At 33.8% G+C, this 8,530-nt stretch overlaps 1 protein-coding gene across 1 annotated transcript in view; it reads right to left on the bottom strand.

Annotated features, from left to right (window-relative positions):
- Positions 1 to 6,058, bottom strand: part of LOC125658771 (buccalin-like) — a 30,988-nt gene extending 24,930 nt beyond the window's left edge. The window contains exon 1 of the mRNA XM_048890167.1: positions 5,974 to 6,058. The gene's annotated coding sequence lies outside the window, so the exon portion shown is untranslated. The remainder of the gene's footprint in view (positions 1 to 5,973) is intronic.
- Between the last annotated feature and the right edge of the window lie 2,472 nt (positions 6,059 to 8,530).

Here is an 8,530-nt window from a genome sequence, read left to right as displayed (position 1 = left end):
TTAGTAACAAATATCTACATATATTGTCCCCGACACCATTAGTAACAAATGTCTACATATAGTATCCCCGACACCATTAGTAACAAATATCTACATATATTGTCGCCGACACCATTAGTAACAAATATCTACATATACTGTCCCCGACACCATTAGTTACAAATATCTACATATACTGTCGCCGACACCATTAGTTACAAATATCTACATATATTGTTGCCGACACCATTAGTAACAAATATCTACATATACTGTCGTCGACACCATTAGTTACAAATATCTACATATATTGTCGCCAACACCATTAGTAACAAATATCTACATATATTGTCGCCGACACCATTAGTTACAAATATCGACATATATTGTCCCCGACACCATTAGTTACAAATATCTACATATACTGTCCCCGACACCATTAGTTACAAATATCGACATATATTGTCGCCGACACAATTAGTTACAAATATCTACATATACTGTCGTCGACACCATTAGTTTCAAATATCTACATATACTGTCGCCGACACCATTAGTAACAAATATCTACATATATTGTCGCCGACACCATTAGTTTCAAATATCTACATATACTGTCCCCGACACCATTAATAACAAATATCTACATATACTGTCCCCGACACCATTACTAACAAATATCAACATATACTGTCCCCGACACCATTACTAACAAATATCTACATATACTGTCCCCGACACCATTAGTAACAAATGTCTACATATATTGTCCCCGACACCATTAGTTACAAATATCTACATATACTGTCCCCGACACCATTAGTTACAAATATCGACATATATTGTCGCCGACACCATTAGTAACACATATCTACATATAGTATCCCCGACACCATTAGTTACAAATATCGACATATACTGTCCCCGACACCATTAGTTACAAATATCTACATATACTGTCCCCGACACCATTAGTTACAAATATCTACATATATTGTCGCCGACACCATTACTAACAAATATCTACATATACTGTCCCCGACACCATTAGTTACAAATATCGACATATACTGTCCCCGACACATTTACTAACAAATATCTACATATACTGTCCCCGACACCATTAGTTACAAATATCTACATATATTGTCCCCGACACCATTAGTTACAAATATCTACATATACTGACGTCGACACCATTAGTTACAAATATCTACATATATTGTCCCCGACACCATTAGTTACAAATATCTACATATACTGTCGTCGACATGCGTAAAACGAATGTCGACGACGACAAGTACAACTGTTGTCTCTCTATATTGTAGTCAACGACAAAATGTGTAACAAATGTCGATAACCTTGCTGCCAACGACAATTGTTTCAAGGGCAAGTGCACTAAGCGGAAAAAGATATCACTTTGCTAGAAAGCGTGTTGGTTTTTTTTTATTTTTTTTTTTTTTTTTTGGTCATCAATGAAAGGCGAGGTATAATGTAAGAAAATGATACATACTTAAATATATGGATTATGATGTAATGAAGGCGAAAAATATATAAAATATTTATCAAAGTAATATTCTCAAAGACACAATGTAATCTTAAAGCCATGAGTTGATAACACTTTTAGAACGACTGTTGTAACATCTAGCAATAAAACTGCTGGAAACAGAAAAAAATCAAAAATAACGGAGACTGCACTGAAACAATAAGTCTCATTATCGCCGTTAGCACCCGTCAATAATTCATCAAATATTAACCAGTTTCCTACACTTATAGAGAATATTTGATATATCATATCTCTGTTTTACTTAAAGACATTTCTATCAACAGTAAAAAGCATGCATATTACAGAAAAGTTCATTCATAAAGATTTTAAAAAAAAATTTTCATAGGCATCAGGTTTTGATTGAAATATCAACTTGAGGAACGTGTTATATTATAATGTTTGAGTTTGAGAAATAACGGAACAAATCAAATGAAATCTCTTAAAAACTACCATGAAATTCAGATATATTTTGGAAATATACATTATTACATAATGTTATATAATAATGAATATTTTCAAAAATGAAAGGTAGCAAGTTGTTTGTAGACTTGTATCAATTTTTGACCATGAATTGATCAAAACTATCTTATCATTTCTCATTAAACCTGAAATACCAAGGAACTTAGACATGTAATAGTTTTCAAATGATACTAAATTAACATAGAAATCATTTAAAATAATCTAAGAATTGTCATAGTTGTATCTTTCGACACTGATATATACTGGAAATCATTTTCGACTTTTTTTAAAGTCAGTAAAACACTTTCACTTTCACTGGTCCTCGCCTATAGACCTCACAATGTATGAATGTTTCCCAGTTCCATTGATATTGTCACAAAGCCTAGTCTTCAATTTATCGTAAGAAATGGTGGTGCAAAGTGTTCAAAATTCGTTCATTTCGTTGCCGTTGATGTTGGAAAAGTCTTGTGGTTTCAAATCTTCCAAATGTTCTTTGGAATGTTTGAGAATCCACATTTGATTTACACTACTTCTCGCAAAGGCTGTCGCGAAATGCCTCTGAAGTTTTCCATTCACAGCAGTATATATATATATAAGGGCCTTCAAGCATAAAAGAGTCTCTGAATGTATGTAGAGACACCTTATTCATATATACAATATCAATATTATACCAGGATACCACTGACTGCAAACACATGCTGTGTTTTTGGTAGAGTGAATACCCCCACCCCATTTAATTTGTGTACTGTATTTATTCGAATAAGAAATAAAATCGTCTGTCGATTAACATCAAACAAAACTTGTCAAGTAACAAAAGATCAGCGAATAGTTTGTAAAATTTTATATTAAAGACTGGGGCTTTATCGTGCTCCGTCCTGACCCTAAATGTTTCGGGAGAGGTTTTCTAAAAGTTGTTAGAACCCATCCCCTTGTATATTTATACAACGAAATATGTTCAAATCAAATGTCGCAATTTGAACAACTTTGTTTCTACATGCAGTTGGTTTAACACATTTTTTGTCAGTTCTACGTACTGTACCTGGTGCATCCGGACTTATAAATGATAAACTGTCGGTTTTCATAAATATCTACATTGGGCCCATTATGTTTTTCAATCTATAGAAGGCAATCATATGAAGAAGAAAAAAATGAATGCATGCCGAGTGACATCACCATGCCAAATTAGCTAATCATTTCCATACAAAGGGCTAGTAGCCATGATCGCAGGTTGTCAGTTGGACTTATTCGACAAAATAATACAATCAATATTATTATACGGATGCGAGATATGGAGTTTCACAAAAAACATATTTATTGAAAAATTGCATTTAAAATTCTGTAAATGTATACTGAGTTTGAGTACTAAGACAACAAATGGAATGATATATGGGGAACTTGGGAGATACCCGCTTCTAGTAATAGTCGGATTTCAAACATTTCGGTTGAGCATCACTGAAGAGACATTATTTGTCGAAATGCGCATCTGGTGCATCAAAATTGGTACCTTAAAAGTTTTACATTATGACCCCTGGGTCGAGGCCTCTGCTGGTAGACTGTTAGTCCCCGAGGGTCTCTACAGCCCAGTAGCTAAGTACTTCGTTACTAGCTTGAAAATACGGATGTATATTTAATTGCTGTTATAAAATTTAGAAATTCATTTCCAAATTAAGGATTATCTCCCTCATGCATAGCTCTTATCCTTGGACGAATTTGGCTCCACTTGTTTGGCACGCTGTTTTTGGCTATATTTAGCTCTAAAACTTCATAGTTATTTCGGATTTCAAACATTTCGGTTGAGCATCACTGAAGAGACATTATTTGTCGAAATGCGCATTTGGTGCATCAAAATTGGTACCGTATAAGTTTTACATCTCACTATTCTGCCTCGAAAATACGCACTAATTTTATGTAAAAGATGTAATAATTTTAAACTACCCATTGAGTATGGAAGATGGAATAATACTCCTAGAAGTCAAAGTTACTGTTATTTATGTAATTAAAAAAAAAGTAGGAGATGAATATCATTACATTTTTGAGTGTACACAGCATAATTAAATAAATGCCAGAAAAGCTTTGTCTGAAAATCTAACAACGAATCCAAATATTATAAAATTCCACAAACTATTTAATCAACAAATCTGGCACTGCTGAAAAGTTTATGTAAATTTCTATTTATTGTAAACGAAAATGTGGACCTTACGTAGCTTTAATAATTTCATTAGAATATAACTTGGTCTCGTGGTAATGTTCATTTGTTGAATCAATGTTTCTCCACTTTATACATAGTAATATAAAAAATATATTTATTCCTGTACATATTGCATATGCAGTATTCTGTATTTTCCAACCTCCTCTCTGTAATATATGACTGTACATTTATGAGAATAAAGCATTGATTGATTGATTGTTGACTGACGAATAGATCAGAATGTGAATACTGTAAATTCCTAGATATATACGAGGAATTTATTCTCGCGGAATTTCGCGAGAGGCATCACTCGTGAAATGAAATGCAATTGTTCATGTTTAAACAATGTAAAATCAAATCATACATTAATAAATTTATTAGCATTTCAAATTACAATTTTAGCCACCTTTCCTGGATCCCTCTCCGGTGATTTTTTGCCAATTAGCTGAAATTTGGCGGGAAAACTACCCAATGTCACCCTAAATTTGAATTTCCAGTTGAATTCCACATGACCCACTCTGAGAACCACTGGGCCACTGAATCGACGAGGAATGATTATATCAACAAAAGCATTGTCCCTTATGTAAACAACGTGCGTGATGAGGTTTTTTTCCCCCGATAACCCAACAAGCATTGGTTATGTTTGACTGTTTTCGTGGTCAAATAACTGACGAATTTTTGAAGAAATATCGAGTGCAGTATGTGACCATTCCACATAAATGTACCGATAAACTATAGCCTATGAATCTTAGTGTGAATAAGTGCGCGAAAATGTTTTTGAAACGCGAGTTTACGAAGTGGTACATATGTATGCTCTCCGGGCAGCGGACGGGTGGCGTGAAGACTCCACCACGTGTGTTTGTTGATCTGTCTCAGGTCGTATGAAGCCACTGGGAGCCAAATGCCTGGTGAAGTTATATGACTATTTGAAAAGCAAACCGGATATTATTGTAAATGGGTTTAGAGAAAGTGGCATTTCTGATGCATGCAGTAACTGAGTGACAGTGAGATAATTACGCAGCTCGAGTTTGGGAAGTTTATATTATATTTTACATGCAATCTTAAATAACGTTCTGTTTTGTTTCTTCTAAATTTATATATATTCTATTTATTTTATGTCATCACATGGAATCGTTAAAAGAAATATCACGCTAATATTACATCACCAGATTTAGAGTAAAATCGCTTTTGATTTTCTGTTGCTAAAATACATGTCAGAACTCTCGATTAACAGACGACACTCACAGTCATATTCACGCGATGTGACGTATACGAATCTGCACCATCCGATATTTTAAAAATGTATATGGTATGAATGCCGTGTCTTGAGTAGACAAATTGCATACAGATCTGTGTGCACTTTTTCTTTGTCATCGCGACATTCATACCAACATGAATTAATGATAATCTTTAATGCACTATTCCAAAAAGGAAGCGGCCCTTCGTTTGAACTTCTTGAAACACTTTACTCAAAGGTACATTTTGAAAAGTTTTATTAAACATGATCCTAATGGTTCTGAAGAAATTGAAACTGTGACAAAGGATGGATAAACCTTGATCACTAATGTGTGTATCAGCGAAAACTAAAATCTTAATTTGTTAGTTATCCATCACAATTGACAGTGTATCCCTTCTCTCATCTTTAATTAAACAGACAACTTGAGGTAATTTTAAGTGAATGACCGTCAATTCCAAATGCATGTACTTTTAGAAACAAAATTTAAAGGAAAAACTTTAAAGTCATTCTGACTTTTAACCAGACAAAAGCTCTTCTAAAACAGTCAAATATACTACGACAAACCTTTTGATGCTGTTCTGTTTCTGAGTCCCTCTAGTGTTGTTCCTGTTAATCAAATGGTAGCAATTACCAACTCCTCGTCTTTATTTAAACTCCTTCGTATCGGCTACTAGTAGATTAATTTTAATCAATGTTGGAGAGGCGCTTAAAATGTTATTATGGATATCGGAAAGATTCAATCGTTATCGATCCAAAGATCTGAGTGTACCATAACACCATAACGTCTTTATCAGAAAATAAAAGAATAAGCTAACGGATACAATGATGATAAATAATGAAGAAATAGCCAGTAGTGTTTATTTTGTTATTCCACTTCTCATTTCTTATTCATTTGTATCGTTTTAAGATCACAGGAATTGATATTAAAAATGGATGAAATGATGGAGTGTTTTCGTCATTCATCATAAGGACATTTCCTGGCATTTTCTGATGCTAGATGATCCCCTTGATTTATGAACCTTCTTACATGATGTCTCCTGCTCAAAACATCACAATTAGATTGTCTTCTTACTCTCATTTTTCTTTTCTATCTTTATGATAAAGCAGCTTTACATACAAACAGTTTTTAAAAAAGAGCACTAAAACATTTTTGTCATTGATGACCTTGCACTGTAGTAAGACACAGGATTAACAGATGTATGCTTGAAATCCACAACTTGATTTTTGGGACGGTAGATATTGAAATTCAAATCTTTCTATTTTTCTTAAATCCTCGTGACAGGCTCTTCTAATTATATCAATTATAAATGGGAATTAATAATTATGACATTTATTTAAGATGAAGCATGATAACATATTACAGGCACGCTGTATTACAGAATATTACTTCATGACACGTAATTGATATTTATAGAAGACCATTTATTTTTCATTTCTTGATGTGTAATGATTTACATGTAGATAGCTGATAAAAAAAAAACTCATAAGGAATGGACAATGTACATGGAGATAGTATGTACCTGTATATAACGTTTATTTTCTATGTACTTCTATAATACTGAGCATCGTATTCATTCACTAATTACAACAGAAATACTAGTAGCACACCTCCATAAAACAATGTTAGGTATACAAGTCCATATGTTTACTGTTAACAGAAATGATATGTTAACCAGAATAGTGTATTCATTATGTACACAACGATAACATGGTAACTATAGATAGATAGATACATATGTAGATATTATAATGATGTGCTCTGTAAATAGTAATATCATTAACTTTAGGACAGACGGGATGATTTCAGCTTCTCCATCGTCAACTGTCCATATTTATGTAGCAATATTCCATTATCACCTGCATGTGATGTTTATATCTCAACTGATTCGATATGCAAGAGCTTGTTTTGCGTATGATCAGTTTTTAAATAGAGGCAGGCTACTGACAAACAAGTTGATGTTACAGGGGTTTCAACAGTATCGTTTAAAGTCAGCTTTTCGCAAATTTTATAGTTTTTTATATAATGATCTAGTTTGCCCACGTAACCACATGTACTTGTTTCATACATGAATCACCCCCTCCTTACTAATACCACCAGGTACCTAACTAGATAGGTCATTTTGGAAAGGTCAAAGTCACTCAGAACATGTACCTTATATATAGAAAATATATTTCAACAGTTATTGATCTTTTGGATCAAGGTCTCTCAAGGTCATTAAAGAAAGGTCAAAGTCACTCTAAACATATACCTTATATGAAAAAAGTGTCTTTTTTCAGTTTTTGAGCAGGTAGTGATTATATATCACATAAATAGGGAATGGCTTTTAGACAAAGGTCACTCAAGGTCATTTTGTAAAGGTCTACGTCACTCAACATACCTTATATATGAAAAAGAAACCTTCACTTCAACAATATTTCAACAGTTATTGTGCGAGTCATTCGTCATGTGAAGTAGTTAATTGGTTAGATGAATTTCGGGGAGCATCCATCAGTTTTACTGATATTCTTGTTTTTAAATGAAATTGAAATTTTCAGATCAGTCTACTGCACCTTGGAAGTGCAGAAACAGAGTCTGACACAACGAGCAAAACAAGACTGGGGAAACTTGCGATGTATCAAAACAGCTTTCTTTTGTAACCACGTCTTTCAGTTAATTCATTCCGAATGTTTTTGATGTTCGTTTTACTCATTAATAAGACACAGCGGGGAAATTAGCATGACAATACTAATTTTAAATCAATTAAAACAGCGCATTAAAGATAATGATACCTGAATTCCAACAGATGTACAGAAAGACGTAACGAGATCGACCAAGCCATCGAATCTTATTTCCTCTTTTTTTAAAAACATATTATCTAGAATGGCTGATGAGGCTTTTTAGATCTCGAGATTCGTGCAGATTGGGTTCTTCTCCCCACACCGTGTAATGAACGATTGCCAATGTGATTGGGAAAATCATGACGAAAACCAACGATGTTTGTTTTAATCAAACCTGCTTTTAAAACTCCATGTAATTATCTTTACGGTTCCGCTTACTACTGGTGAACCGTAGGTACAACCGACCAGCAGGCTTAAACAAATTATTCTCAGTATCTCGGTGTCTCGGGCTTCTCCTGGTCTC

The sequence above is a fragment of the Ostrea edulis genome, chromosome 9 (assembly GCF_947568905.1).
Source record: "Ostrea edulis chromosome 9, xbOstEdul1.1, whole genome shotgun sequence".
NCBI lineage: Eukaryota > Metazoa > Mollusca > Bivalvia > Ostreida > Ostreidae > Ostrea > Ostrea edulis.
The sequence above is the reverse complement of the archived record's forward strand: the minus strand, read 5'-3'. Positions and strand labels throughout refer to the sequence as shown.